The sequence below is a fragment of the Podarcis vaucheri genome (genome assembly GCF_965113315.1).
Source record: "Podarcis vaucheri genome assembly, chromosome: 1".
Taxonomy (NCBI): domain Eukaryota; kingdom Metazoa; phylum Chordata; class Lepidosauria; order Squamata; family Lacertidae; genus Podarcis; species Podarcis vaucheri.
Window position 1 is genome coordinate 129,523,042 of NC_138759.1, and position 15,914 is coordinate 129,538,955.

General features: G+C 45.7%; 1 protein-coding gene across 2 annotated transcripts in view; it reads left to right on the plus strand.

The window, feature by feature from the left end:
* The window catches only part of RFTN2 (raftlin family member 2), a 45,500-nt gene that overhangs the window by 23,383 nt on the left and 6,203 nt on the right, over nucleotides 1-15,914 (plus strand). The window lies entirely within an intron of this gene.

The window sequence follows — 15,914 nt, forward strand, 5'->3', positions numbered from 1 at the left end:
ATTCCTCATCTTGCTAGGGTTCTTCATCCAAAAGCCTGCTTCTGGCACACACATATGTGAGTTGGAGTGCTGGTGTAATGTCTGGCAAAACCATTACATGATTTAGATTTGAAATTTCAGTGTTATGTCCTTCAACTGATAAATCATTTCCACTGGTATCTATTCTGCAAAGTAAACGTAGCAACAATTAAAAATAGGCAGACAGAGGAAATGCCACATTAATTAGTATTTGTCTGATGGGTTTTATGCTGTCTTTCACATGGCAGATTTCCTTAAGAATGCAAATCACATGTCTGAATACAGAACAGCATATTCTGCAGTCTACGGTTCTCTTTCCCTCCCCGCACCCCCCGCCACTGACTTTGAACTCTTAACATCAGAACTCCTGTTGAATCTTAATAACTTTTACTATCCCAATGTCTTGTACCTTTCAGTGCTAAATGTAAGGACAGAGCTGTTGTTTTCCCCAAATCAGCTGGCGCAGTGCTCTGTGCAGAGAATTAAATCAGAATAAAAATAATAAATAAAAATGGGAAATTATGGGTTGGTTCCTAAGACACAAGAGCAGAGTTCTACTCACATAACAGGCCTTTCCTGCTAAGTCCTTGAATCCCTCTGGGCACTCTGAAAATCAACTCGTGAGGCTCGGGGTATCAGAGATGGAACCAGGGGGACTGTACCTTTTTTGAACAGGTGCCTTACTCAGGGTAACCTTTGGATCCAGCCATATGCATAAACTTCTCCTGCAACTACTAGAGTAAAAGCAGTCACACACTTGAGAATAAATAAAACAGTGAAAGAAGCACTCATTAGCTTCCCTCTGAAGTTTTTGTTTTCACACTCATAGTCTACCAATTAACAGTTTTTGCAGACCGCCAAGCCATCCCACCAAGTGATGATGCAATTGCACTGCTTTGAAAAGGTGTGAATCTCCAGTAACTTAGCAGTCAGAACAACAAAAGAGTCTCGTGGCACCTTAAAGGCACCTTATGTTCACGGACTACAGTCCACATATATCTTCTTCCTTTTTTGGGGTGAAGCAAATGAGAGCAGAAGGAGCTCCCCTGACTTGAAGACTTTTGGGTCTGGCTGAGCTGTTTCAATAATAATAATAATAATAATAATAATAATAATAATAATAATAATAATTTATTTATACCCTGCCCATCTGGCTGGGTCTCCCCAGCCACTCTAGGCAGCTTCCAACAAAGATTAAAAATACATTAAAATGTCACGCATTAAAAACGTCCCCAAACAGGGCTGCCTTCAGATGTCTTCTAAATGTCAGGTAGTTGTTTATGTCTTTGACATCTGAAAGGAGGGCGTTCCACAGGGCGGGTGCCACTACCAAGAAGGCCCTCTGCCTGGTTCCCTGTAGCTTTGCTTCTCGCAGTGAGGGAACCGCCAGAAGGCCCTCAGAGCTGGACCTCAGTGTCTGGGTAGAACGATGGGGGTGGAGACGCTCCTTCAGGTATACTGGGCTGAGGCCATTTAGGGCTTTAAAGGTCAACACCAACACTTTGAATTGTGCTCAGAAACGTACTGGGAGCCAATGTAGGCATTTCATTTTTCTCGTTGCTGGCTAGATAGACATACAGACTACCTGTATCTGCTGCTGTTATTTTTAACTTGTTTTTATTAAGGGTTGTATCCATTGGTGCCCTTCCACAACCAAGTTCTTCCGTTCACAGTTTTGCTAACAGGACAGGAAGAGCAATGATTATTGCCATTCCTTCCTTCCTCCTGCTGCAGCCCACAACCACCATCTTCCATCCCAGAATCGTCAAATTGTAGATTTGGAAGAGACCCTGAGGGTCATCTAGTCCAACCCCCTGCAACCTTAGTGTTATGAGCACCACATTCTAATCCACTGAGCTACTCAGTCCCAGAAAATCGGAAGCAGATTTTCAGGGAACTGTACAGGGAAGGGAAATTGGCAAAAAGCCTCTCTCCTCCTCTTGCAGGGGATGCAGGTGGCGCTGTGGGTTAAACCACAGAGCCTAGGACTTGCTGATCAGAAGGTTGGCGGTTCGAATCCCCACAACGGGGTGAGCTCCCGTTGCTCGGTCCCTGCTCCTGCCAACCTAGCAGTTCGAAAGCACATCAAAGTGCAAGTAGATAAATAGGTACCGCTCCGGCGGGAAGGTAAACAGTGTTTCCGTGCATTGCTCTGGTTTGCCAGAAGTGGCTTAGTCATGCTGGCCACATGACCCAGAAGCTGTATGCCGGCTCCCTCGGCCAGTAAAGCGAGATGAGCGCCGCAACCCCAGAGTCGGCCACGACTGGACCTAATGGTCAGGGCTCCCTTTACCTTTACCTTTTACCTCCTCTTGCAGAGTCATCCTGGTTCAAAAGTCTTCCCATGAAAAGAAGAGCACTAGCAAATTCAGCCCTAAGAAGTGTGCAAGATGCCCTCTTTAAAAATAATTAAATGACTGATCCCATATATACAAAAACCAACATAGCTCCGGCAATTAATTTGTTTCTAATTCTTTCTGTATAAAATGTCATGAAATAGGAAGCACATCCCTCTGGCCATGACTGCGGCTCCCTAAGGCTGGTTTTCAGTCAACTTTATTTCCTTTCCCAGGATACTGCAAGAGAAGCCTTTTCTGCCCTCAACAAACTTGTAACAGCTATCAGCTTCGACAAACGAACTAAATATACCCTTCAAAGCAGCCAAATTAAAGAAAAAACCCACAACTGTTAGGAAGGCAAAAAACAGTGTTAGAAAGGTAAACTAATTGCAGTGGCGTGCTATCTCCTTGTCAGCTTAAGTTATGCATTCTTTGGCAAAGGCGTAAAAGAGAAAGCGGGGTGTGAGATTTAACTTATAAAAGAAACTCCTTTTTAATGCACTTTCCTTCCCTCATTGAAATTCAGTAGAAATTCCACCATCACTCAACTCAGTTGTGAATTAAAGTAAGCCCCTGGACATTGTCGTGTTCAGCATTTTAATAAGCCCAGACATCACACATGTTAAATTTGCTTCCAGTCTAAGTAGCACTCGCCTGCTTCCTTGTTAAAATCAAAGTTTTGCCGTCGTCAAACTATTTTAATTATTCCGTGCCTTTGTTCAGGAGGGTACACAGCAAAGGAAATGCCTTGTTGCCAGACAAATTCCTGGGATCAGAATCCTGCACATTTTTTTACCTAGCAGGAAGGTTTGCATGTAATACGATGTTTCTTCCTTCTCCCCCTTTCACCTCCCTAGTCTTTCACAGTGGAATCTTTGGAGTTATTTCAATAGCCTGAATACTGGTTCCTTAGGCACATACTAGTATGTGGTGGTAATTAATGCCAAGCGACATGTTTCACAGAAGATGGATGTATCAGCCTTCCAGTATATGTACATGTCTGTGCATACCGTATTTTTATACTGTGTATACCGTGGGGGAAGGGACTGAGGGGCTAAGCCAGAAGCTAGAACAGCGAGAGGGAGCACTGCACAGCGATCCCTCTCACTGTTCTAGCTTCTGGGATAGCCGCGCAGCCTGCATTCGCTCCATAAGACGCACACACACTTCCCCTTACTTTTTAGGTGGGGAAAAGTGCATCTTATAGAGCAAATAATACGGTACATTGTTTTTAATTAAAAGTAGCAGGGCTGCAAATTTGATGGGAAGAGTTGGTCCCTGTCTGCCTCTCAAAAAAGCTCCCAAACAGTTTTTTTTAATTACTCCTCTTGCAGGACCAGAGGCATCGCCCATTAACTCAGCAGGGCAGTGTAAGAATATGTAGGAAGCTCAAAAGTAACAACCAGCAATAGCAAAGGGAAATGGAAATGGAAATGAGTTAAAGGGAGTGGAAATTAGGGGCAAGAGACAGGTTCAGATTGTTCAATGGGTTAGGAGGCCCAATAACTGCGCTGCGTGAAACTATCTTAATAAAATAAACTGCTTATATTTGGAGCCCTTCCAGACAGCCTGTTTACAGAGGATTCATTCTGATTTACCTAATGGTCAGGGGTGCCATTGGGTGGGGGGCTGAGGCCCCCCAAAAGATTTTAAAGAAGGGTTCGGGTTTTGCCGCGGCTGGGTGCACAGTTGCTGGTGGTTATGTCTTAACAACAACAACAACAACAACAACAACAACAACAATAATAATAATAATAATGTATTTTTTATACCTCGCCCATCTGACTGGGTTTCCCCAGCCACTCTGGGCGGCTTCCAACAAAACACTAAAATACAATAACCTATTAAACATTAAAAACTTCCCTAAACAGGGCTGCCTTCAGATATCTTCTAAACGTTTGGTAGTTATTTTTCTCTTTGACATCTGGTGGGAGGGCGTTCCACAAGGTGGGTGCCACTACCAAGAAGGCCCTCTGCCTGATTCCCTGTAACTTGGCTTCTCGCAGCGAGTGAACCGCCAGAAGGCCCTCAGTGCTGAATCTCAGTGTCCGGGCAGAACGATGGAGGTGGAGACGCTCCTTCGGGTATACTGGACCAAGGCCATTTAGGGCTTTAAAGGTCCGCACCAACACTTTGAATTGTGCTCAGAAACGTACTGGGAGCCAGTGCAGGTCTTTCAAGACTGGCGTTATATGGTCTCGGCGGCTGCTCCCAGTCACCAGTCTAGCTGCCGCATTCAAGCGAGAGATAACTAGAGCACGCACCACTCTGGTGACACAGTCTGCGGGCAGTTAGGGTCTCAGCCTGCGTACCAGGTGGAGCTGATAAACAGCTACCCTGGACACAGAATTGACCTGCGCCTCCATGGACAGCTGTGAGTCCAAAATGACTCCCAGGCTGCGCACCTGGTCCTTCATTCAGGACCAGGGAGTCCTCCACACCCGCCGGCCTCCTGTCCCCCCCTAAAACAGTACTTCTGTCTTGTCAGGATTCAACCTTATGGAAGTGGATGTGCTAGACCAGGGATGTCCAACAGGTCGATCGCAATCTGCTGGTAGATCCACATGACGTTTTGGTAGATCGCGCTGGATCTCTGGATCCCTTTCCTTAGCGTCGCTAAAATTTACTCCTTCCCTGCCCCCTCACCCCGCCCTCCGTTGTTGTTTGATCTCTGGAAGGGAAGATGGAGCTTTCTCTGCGCTGCTGTTTTCATCCATAGCAATCTTTTTGTGAGTGAGTTTACCCCTTTGTCCCTTGCCTTTAAAAGGTAAAGGTAAAGGTACCCCTGCCCGAACGGGCCAGTCTTGCCAGACTCTGGGGTTTGTGCGCCCATCTCACATCTATAGGCCGGGGGCCAGCGCTGTCCGGAGACACTTCCGGGTCACGTGGCCAGCGTGACAAAGCTGCATCTGGCGAGCCAGCGCAGCACACGGAACGCCGTTTACCTTCCCGCTGGTAAGCGGTACCTATTTATCTACTTGCCCCCGGGGGTGCTTTCGAACTGCTAGGTTGGCAGGCGCTGGGACCGAGCAGCGGGAGCGCACCCCGCCGCGGGGATTCGAACCGCCGACCTTTCGATCGGCAAGCCCTAGGCGCTGAGGCTTTAGCCCACAGCGCCACCCGCGTCCCTCCCTTGCCTTTAACCCCCCCCAAAAAAAGCTTTTTTTAAACCCCTAAAAAAACGGGGCTTTTCTCCTCCCTAAAAAAGCTCAGCAACTATGAGCTGAATCCCCCAGTAGACCACTGCCAGTTTTTAATTCTGAAAGTAGATCACAGTCTCTTGAGAGTTGGCCACCCCTGTGCTAGACCAATGTCTTGCCTGGGCAGTGGACTGAGTGGTGATAAAAATGACGAGGATAAAAATAATACAGGAAGATTGTACAGAGTATCTTAATTTTCTTAATGCAGGGAAAGTCAGCACAAACCGTCCAACTATATCCAGTCATCTTTTTGTGACAAGGCTCTGTGCCTTGGGACAGCTGTGATTGGCATGCGGAAATTCAGCAGTTCTGTCGCCACGTCAGGAAGCGTTGCACCTGTTGGATTTTATCAAGCAGCTGTTAAAGGCACAGAACATTTGTCAAGGGGAAAAAAGGTGGCGACTCCGACATAACGGATCAGAGCCTTGTGCAATCTGCCCCTGTCCAACAAACATAAAAAGATGGCGATCCAGCATTTGATCTAATATGAAACATTTTAAAGCAATAGATTTTGCCCCTTGCCAGATTCAGGAAATAGAAAATTGTTTTCAATACTTCTAGATAGTTCACTGAAAACAAGATTTCTCTTTCAGTTTTAGCTAACTTTAGTTGCATCAAGGCCTAACAAGTCTAAAGCATTTAGACTTTGATGCAACTGAATGTAGTTGTGACGTGATTCATTTCATTTGAAATCAGTGATGCAAGTGAATTGCGACTCAGTTAAATCCTGTTGCTTTCAGTGGTGCTGCAGCTGTGCACCTACCTATCTGAGAAAGTAAGAGTTGTTCAACAGTGGGACGGTCTCCATCGGGAGCTTGTGCACTCTCCTTCGTTGGAGGTTTTTAAGCAGAAGTTGGATAGCCATCTGTCATGGATGCCTTAGGTGAAATTATTTCATTGCAGGGTTTGGACTAGATGACCCCTGGGGTCAATTCCAACTCTAGGGTTCCATGAAATACTATTGTTGTTGTTGTTTAGTCATTTAGTCGTGTCCGATTCTTCGTGACCCCCTGGACCAGAGCACCCCAGGTCTTCTACTGCCTCCCGCAGTTTGGTCAAACTCATGCTGGTAGCTTCGAGAACACCATCCAACCATCTCGTCCTCTGTTGTCCCCTTCTCCTTGTGCCCTCCATCTTTCCCAACATCAGGGTCTTTTCCAGGGAGTCTTCTCTTTTCATGAGGTAGCCAAAGTATTGGAGTCTCAGCTTCAGGATCTGTCCTTCCAGTGAGCACTTAGGGCTGATTTCCTTCAGAATGGAGAGGTTTGATCTTCTTGCAGTCCATGGGACTCTCACGAGTCTCCTCCAGCACCATAATTCAAAAGCATCAATTCTTCGGCGATCAGCCCTCTTTATGGTCCAGCTCTCACTTCCATACTCGGCTTCTCTGAGTTATTCAAGCCTCTTCGCCACGGCAAGGCAGTGATGAATGAAGGGGATGAAATACTGTATCTTCATGCATTTCCGCCCCCCCCCCCAAGCCAGCTTCGATCCGAATTGTGAAAAAGAATAACCTAGCTGTGTTCCAAACTAGTAGTGTTGCGAAGATTGTAATAAAAATGGGGCCATTGTGAAATAACAGAAGTATCAGTATGGTTGGGGGAATCCCAAGATTTGCAGAAGTACAAAAATATCTTCACACACACAAAGAAGATCGGACTGGTGTCTGCGCAATGAGGAACGATGGAATGTAGACTGTCAACTGGAAAAGAGAAATGGAAAGAGCATGGGATGCCCAGCTTGGAGAGACTAGCTGTCTAGAGCCCTGAACGGGAGCACATTTTACATGTGGATCCTTTTGGATGAAAGGGCAGGGTAGAAATCAGTTAATTAACCAAATATTGAGATAAGGCGATTCTTTATTTACTAGCCTTTTTGCTTTTGTCTGTAAATGCAACTGTCTCATTAAAACCAAGAAGGAAAATGCACAGACAATACATTTGAAATCTACATTTGCAAGCAAATGGAGGCTGCAATGTCGTAGGAGATGCTTTCGTACCAAGGGGAAAGCCTATAAATGACTGGCCACAAGCCAGAACAAAAGTTGATATGTTTATGAAGCCCTGTTGGTTTCAGTGAGATTCATGGCCGTTGTCTACGGTCATTGCTATCAAGTTTGTTAATACTGCTGATGGGATTGTGAAATCACAGGAATGATTTTGTGACCTGTTCTTCTTACGTTCTACTTCTGCTTTCGTCTTTCTTCTTTATGCAATCCTTTGCTTCTTCTAACATCCTGACACCCCTTTCTTATTTAAGCCTCAAGTAATCTAACAGCATAATCTCAACATGGTCTACTGAGAAGTTCTATTATATTGTAGTTTTATGTTGCAAACTGCCCCAATATCTGTGGGTATAGGGCTGTATACTAACTAACTAAATCAATCAATCAATCATCAATCAATCAATCAATCAGTAGGGCTTGCTCTCAGGAGGTGAGGGAATAAACACTATTGAATTCAGTGGTATTTATTAGGGCATTTCTTCCATTTGTATGCCACCATTTTCCTCCAAGAAGCTCAAGGTGTGACATACATAGTTCTGCCTTTTTTCATTTAATTCCCACATGAATGAACCCTGTGAGGTAGTTTATTAGGCTGAGAGGCAATGACTGGCCCAAGGTCACTAAAGGACATTCTGGTCTCTCAGGATCTTAAAGTTAAAGGGACCCCTGACCATTAGGTCCAGTCGTGGCCAACTCTAGGATTACGGCGCTCATCTCGCTTTACTGGCCGAGGGAGCTGGCGTACAGCTTCCGGGTCATGTAGCCAGCATGACTAAGCCGCTTTTGGCGAACCAGAGCAGCGCACAGAAATGCCGTTTACCTTCCTGCCAGAGTGGTACCTATTTATCTACTTGCACTTTGACGTGCTTTCGAACTGCTAGGTTGGCAGGAGCAGGGACCGAGCAACGGGAGCTCACCCCGTCACGGGGATTCAAACCGCCTACCTTCTAATCGGCAAGTCCTAGACTCTGTGGTTTAACCCACAGCGCCACCCGCGTCCCTCCCAGATCTTAGTCATACTCTAACCACTGCGCAACACTGCCTATCTGTCTGCTTCTGAGTATAAATGTTTAAGATTGCATTGTTAGTCTGATTCTTCAACTCGCCATCCTTTTTCTTTGACTGCTTCCCACCCCCCATTCCTTTCCATAAGAAGTTGAATTTCCGTCGCCCACTTTTAGAGACTCAACCCCCATTTTTCTCTGCATTCTCTTGCTGCTATTTTTATTATGCTCACGCCTTCCATCCTGAGTATTGTGCCCCTTTGATCTCTCCCCCCTCCAATCCCAACCAGCTCTTTCTCACTTCCTCTTCAATTGCCACCCTTCCTCTTTCCTTTGCATTTCCTTGACTGCTGGTCTGTAGGCAAGGCCACAGCTTCCTTAATCACTAATACAGAAGCTAGTTTTCCTGTAGGAATCCAATAAAAATGTTGTTCTGTATCATCAAAGATGCTAAAATTATACCTGCAGAGGATATAAACATTTGAAGATTGTCTGACTTAATCCAGCCAAAGCTTAACAATTTGGATTGATTTCAGAGTCTTCCTTTCCCGATGAAATGAATTGAACTTTGAAGTGATTGACTTGACCTGGCTGTGTACACATTAATGTTTACTCCAGCTCAAGCGCACTCCCACCGCTGGCATTTGAAGCCAAGTAACACGGGCGGCGCTGTGGTCTAAACCACTGAGTTTGGGCTTGCCGATCAGAAGGTCGGCGGTTCAAATCCCCGCGACGGGGTGAGCTCCAGTTGCTCAGTCCCTGCTCCTGCCAACCTAACAGTTCAAAAGCACGTCAAAGTGCAAGTAGATAAATAGGTACCGCTCTGGCGGGAAGGTAAACGGCGTTTCTGTGCGCTGCTCTGGTTCGCCAGAAGTGGCTTAGTCATGCTGGCCACATGACCCGGAAAAACTGTCTGGGGCCAGCTCCATCGGCCTGTAAAGCGAGATGAGTGCCGCAACCCCAGAGTCGTCTGCGACTGGACAATGGTCAGGGGTCCCTTTACCTTTACCTATGCATGACATTAGACACTGTCCCTAGGTATCCTGCAGCTTCTTGAAAAAATACTCCTGTTTGATGTGCTTCCCTTCAAACCAGCTTCCATCTGATTAGAAAACGGAAGCCATGGTTGAGCTGAGGTGTGTACATTGCAGGCACCCTGTGGAACACCCTCCCACCAGATGTCAAGGAAATAAAGAACTATCTGACTTTTAGAAGACATCTGAAGGCAGCCCTGTTTAGGGAAGTTTTTAATGTCTGATGTTTTATCATGTTTTTAATATTCTGTTCGGAGCCACCCAGAGTGGCTGGGGAAACCCAGCCAGATGGGCGGGGTATAAGTAATATATTATTATTATTATTATTATTATTATTATTATTATTATTATTATTATTATTATATGTAGGAACCCCATGCAAAATGCGCATCAGCGTTTAGGTATTTCCATTAACACTTTACTAACCCTGCCTCTCCTCTCTCTTTGACATGCTGCTAGAGAGTGAACCACCAAAGGGTAAGCTGAATTGTACAGTCTGCAAATTTCCACGAAGACCTTCCTGTGTTTCTCGTCTTTTGGGGGGTCAACTCAGCTTCACTCAAGCCAGGCCTGGAAAGGGTGCTTGGAGCTAGAATCTTTAAATATGGTGGACTGGACTGTCTTAATTAAATGCATAATGCCCTTGCTGAGAAAAACATTGCTTTGTGTATATTGATGGAGAACAGAAGCAACACGATCTTGGTCACAGCAATTCACAAAGTGTGCTGCTGTTTGTCTTAGGCCCATTTCTGTGTTCAAATAGAAGCGCTGAAACTGCTTTTGTGAAAAGCATCTGGCTTAGAGGTGGTGAACATGTGGTCCTCCAAATCCCTTTTTGGTACTATTTTTATTAATATTTCATTAAGAGAATTTCATTTATAAAAAGATAAAGGGGGGGGAGAGAAAGTAGGAAAAGAATGAGAGAGAATGAAAAAAGAAAGAAAAAATGCTGTTACATTTCCGTGCATTATTATACAGATCTAGGTATACTTTTTATCCTAATACACATATAATTGTCAGTAACCTAACCCATTCTGTGTGAACTCATTCCAAATACCATTGTATTAATCCAAAGAAAGACTGCGTCTATAAACTGTCCATTCATATGTTCCCAGTGTTGTCAAGCCATTGTTAAAGGGGAATCGTATCTCTATTTTTCCCATTCATCAGTCTTGGTCACCATTAGTGCACGTAGAATCCATTTTTGCTGTCCTATTGTCAATTTCCATACAATGGGTATACAGTTCAAGAGCACATTCACCTCTGAAAATCTTAAAATTTTCCCCAAGTGTCTTGCTTATAGAGTCCAGCACTTTCTCCTAAAACTTAATAAGTGTGGGACACAGTAAAAGTATATGTTTCGAAGAAGCATTATCCATATTACATCTCCAACAAAGAGCTACATTAGGTAGTCTTTTTTTATACAAATGTAAGGGAGTCCAATAGATTCTAAATTGTATTTTCTGTTGTAGAAGTCTTAATTTAAGATCTATCGATACATCAAATACCAAAGCCAAATATGGTCCTCCAAACATTATTGAACTACGGTTCACAGCAGCCGTAGCCAGAGTAGACAGTGATCAGGGATGATGAGAGTTGTAGCCATTTACCACAATATAAGTAAAGATAAAGTAAAGGGACGTGGGTGGCGCTGTGGGTTAAACCACAGAGCCTAGGGCTTGCCAATTAGAAGGTTGGCGGTTCGAATCCCTGCGATGGGGTGAGCTCCTGTTGCTCGGTCCCTGCTGCTGCCAACCTAGCAGTTCAAAACCACGTCAAAGATAAATAGGTACCACTCCGGCGGGAAGGTAAACGGCATTTCCATGGGCTGCTCTGGTTTGCAAGAAGCGGCTTAGTCATGCTGGCCACATGACCTGGAAGCTGCACGCCGGCTCCCTCGGCCAGTAAGGCGAGATGAGCGCCGCAACCCCAGAGTTGGCCACGACTGGACCTGATGGTCAGGGGTCCCTTTACCTTTAAGTAAAGATCATTAGAATCCAGGATAGAATTAAGTGCATTAAAGCACATTGTATTCTGTGTACTGTGGTGTTCTAGTTAATTCTACAGGCTTTGTGATAATTCTGTGGGCAGGCTAAATGACTTAGGAGTCCTCAACTCCAGATGCTTGATGGAATGACATGTAACATTGGCTTCCTTAGCAAATTCCAAACTTATGAACTGGGTGGCATCCAACTAAAGTTGAAGATGAAAAATAATAATAAAAATAATAGCAGCTGTGACTCAGGGGATAGCATATGGCTAAGCTGAGCACACACCCAGGCAATTCTGAGAACGTCCCTTTCTCAGAAGCTGCTCTCCACAGAATTCCCAAATTGCTGTTTCCTGGACCCTGAGTTCAAGACAGAGTGCTGAATTTATCTAGCCCAGAACGCCAGCAGAAGGCAGCTCAAGGACTCCTGCTAGCACAACTGGGTCCCCCCCCCCTTAGGCTTGGGCAATAATATACAGTGGTACCTCGGGTTACAGACGCTTCAGGTCACAGACTCTGCTAACCCAGAAATAGTACCTCGGGTTAAGAACTTTGCTTCAGGATGAGAACAGAAATCACGTGGCGGCGGGAGGCCCCATTAGCTAAAGTGGTACCTCAGGTTAAGAACATTTTCAGGCTAAGAACGGACCTCCAGAATGAATTAAGTTCTTAACCCAAGGTACTACTGCATCCATATATCGCCCAGGGGCAGACCGCCATGACGGCTCCTGAGTCCTTCTGCTACCAGCGCCCAGCACGCTGAAGGAAAAACAAACTGGAGCCGGGCACTGGAGGTGGAGGGACTCAGGAGCGGTGGCGGTTTCACCAGCGATATATCCCTGAGTGAAACCGCCAGCTTGTTCCTCCCTCTGCTTCAACAAGCCCCATGTCCCTCTGGCTTGAGCACGCTGAAGGGACATGGGGCTTCCTCAGCTGGGGGGCAAGAAGGCTCAAAGAAGCTCTCCTGCCCCCCAGCTGAGCCTTGCCAGTCTTCCTTGCCTTCCGCCACCCTGGGATGGGTGAGGGGAGGTGCCAACGGGCTGCTTCTCCATCCAGGGAGGGAGAGGTTTGCTCCCCTCCCTGCCCGGGCCAAGGCTGTGGATGTGGCAGGCCTACAAACAGAGGATTGGCACCGCTGCCTCATCCGCCGCTGCTTGGACATGGGCTCTTTTCTGACATTGTGAGATACAGTGGTACCTCAGGATGCGAACGGGATCCGTTCCGGAGCCCCGTTCGCATCCTGAATGGAACGAAAGACGGGAAGGCACGTCGCGTGTGTGCGCGGGCTGCGTTTTGCTGCTTCCGCGCATGATGTCATTTTGAGCATCTGCGCATGCACGAGCGACGAAACCTCCGGGTTACTTCCAGGTTGCCGCTGAGCGCAACCCGAAAGCGCTGAACCTGAAGCACATTCAACTCGAGGTATGACTGTACCGCCACATCGCGGTGTTTAGTTGGTAGTATATTACGACGTTGGTAAACAGTTATCGCCCAGCCCTACCCCCCCCCCATGCCTGCCCCAAACTTACTCTGGAGGGTCAGGAGAGACCCCGGGGCAGTGCAAAGGGCGAAGGAGTGGGGTTGTTCCATCTGCCAAGTAAATACCATATTTTTTGCTCTATAAGACTCACTTTTTCCCTCCTAAAAAGTAAGGGGAAATGTATGTGCGTCTTATGGAGCAAATGCAGGCTGCGCAGCTATCACAGAAGCCAGAACAGCAAGAGGGATTGCTGCTTTCACTGCGCACCGATCCCTCTTGCTGTTCTGGCTTCTGGGATTCAGAATATTTCTTTTCTTGTTTTCCTCCTCCAAAAACTAGGTGCGTCTTATGGTCTGGTGCGTCTTATAGAGCAAAAAATACGCTAAATGCTTGCACTGATGGAGCCATCAGAAGAATGTGGCATCGAGTTCCCCTTACCGTCTGGAAATTTCATGTGATCTTTTCCCACCGGCAATATATTTTCAGGGCATGAACATGCTGTCTGCCAAAGTTTAAAAAGCTGTTGAAATCCCCACCCTCCTTATGTGCAGCCCTTTGAGACAAAATTCAGCTTGTATCTAGGTGGTCGGTGGATATACCACTGGGGAATGCGGCCAGTTCTCTGTACGGTATATCTTTATTGTCGTTGTCCCATACAGAACAATGAAATTGAAAAATCTACATAAGACATTCAAAAACCCCTAAAAACTCTGAAACCCCATTTTAAAATACAATATACTATACAATATACTATAATATAATATACAATATACTATAGAGACTCCTTATGCTGCGCTTAAAACCAGAATTGCATTTGGATAGAAACTGTTTCTCAGGTGGCTAGTCCTGGTCTTTATAACCCTATACCTTCTTCCAGAAGGCAGAAGCTGAAAGAGATCATTTCCGGGGTGCATACTATCCTGTGCTATCTCTGCCGCTTTCTTATGGCACCTGACAGCATAGATTTGATCTAAGGTGGGAAGAGTGCACCCAATTATTCTCTCCGCAGTCTTTACAACCCTGGACAGCATTGTTTTTTCTCTGGCCGTGCAGCTCCCAAACCACACACACAGACCATAAGTTGATACACTCTCCACAGTACAATGGTAAAATGCCATCAACAGATCCTTTGAGAGATTGTTTTTCTGGAGGATTCTCAGAAAATATAACCTCTGCTGTGCTCTCTTTATCAGGTCTTTGCTGTTTTCTCCTCAGGTTAGGTCATCTCTCAACTCCATTCCCAGTAATCGAAACACCGAGACCTGTTCCACGCACTACCCCTCAATAATAAGTGGCTAAATATTCAATTTACATTTCCTAAAGTCCACAATAATCTCTTTTTTTTAAGTTAAGGAGTAAGTTTCCTCTTTTAAAAAAAAACAACTGGCTAACCATAGCATTTGCGTCAGTAAGCTTCTGCTTAGATTAGTAAGAAGAAGAAGAGTTTCAGCAGTGGGCAAGGCCGGTCAGGGAACCTCATCTCCTTACTTGACATCTGGCAGGAAAAATATCTTAACCCTGGAGAAAACTAAGGCGTGAAGGAGACAGCTGGTTTGGAACAAAGGGGAGATTAAAAGCAGCTTTAAAACAACCACATAACCTTGCATGTCAAAATTGGTAATGATAGCACTGTCCAATGTGACTAAAATGAGATGGGCTGTGTTCTTGTGTGTGGACTGTGGAGGCCAGGGGTTGGGAACTTTGAGCCTCCAGATGTTGCTAAAACGCAACTCCCATCAGCACCAGCAAGCATGGCCAACAGCCAGGGGTGATGGGAGCTATGGTTCAGCAACATCTGGAGGACCCGAAGTTCCCCGCAGCTGGAATAGATCAATAATGTGGGTGGGCGTGAAATGTGCCACAAACTGATCCTAAGTTAGTCTCTCACATTTCAGTGAATAATAATAATAATAATAATAATAATAATAATAATAATAATTTATTATTTATACCCCACCCATCTGGCTGGGCTTCCCCAGCCACTCTGGGCGGCTTCCAAAAAAATATTAAAATACTGTAATACATCAGGCATTAAAAACTTCCCTAAACAGGGTTGCCTTCAGATGTCTTCTAAAAGTCTGGTAGTTGTTGTTCTCTTTGACATCTGGTGGGAAGGCGTTCCACAGAGAAGGCCCTCTTCCTGGTTCCCTGCAACTTGGCTTCTCGCAGTGAGGGAACCGCCAGAAGGCCCTCGGTGCTGGACCTCAGTGTCTGGGTAGAATGATGGGGGTGGAGACGCTCCTTCAGATATACTGGACCGAGGCCATTTAGGGCTTTAAAGGTCAGCACCAACACTTTGAATTGTGCTCGGAAATGTACTGGGAGCCAATGTAGGTCTTTTAAGACCGGTGTTATATGGTCTCGGCGGCCGCTCCCAGTCACCAGTCTAGCTGCGGCGTTCTGGATTAGTTGTAGTTTTGGGGTCACCTTCAAAGGTAGCCCCACGTAGAGCACATTGCAGTAGTCCAAGCAGGAGATAACCAGAGCATGTACCACTCTGGCGAGACAGTCCGCAGGCAGATAGGGTCTCAGCCTACGTACCAGATGAAGCTGGTAAACAGCTGCCCTGGACACAGATTTGACCTGTGCCTCCATGGACAGCTGTGAGTCCAAAATGACTCCCAGTCTGCGCACCTGGTCCTTCACCTGGTGGGGAAACCAGTTGCCAGAACAATTTATCATCGTTCTTTAAGGAAGCGTTTAACAGTAAGGACTAGGAAATATATTCAAATGGCCATTTCTTTGTTGCTTACAGTGCTTTATATTCTCTTTTAAATTCAAGATAGGCTGGAGGTAAGTGACTTAAGACCTACTTTCCTATACTCTTTTCAAGAGTCCCTAAGA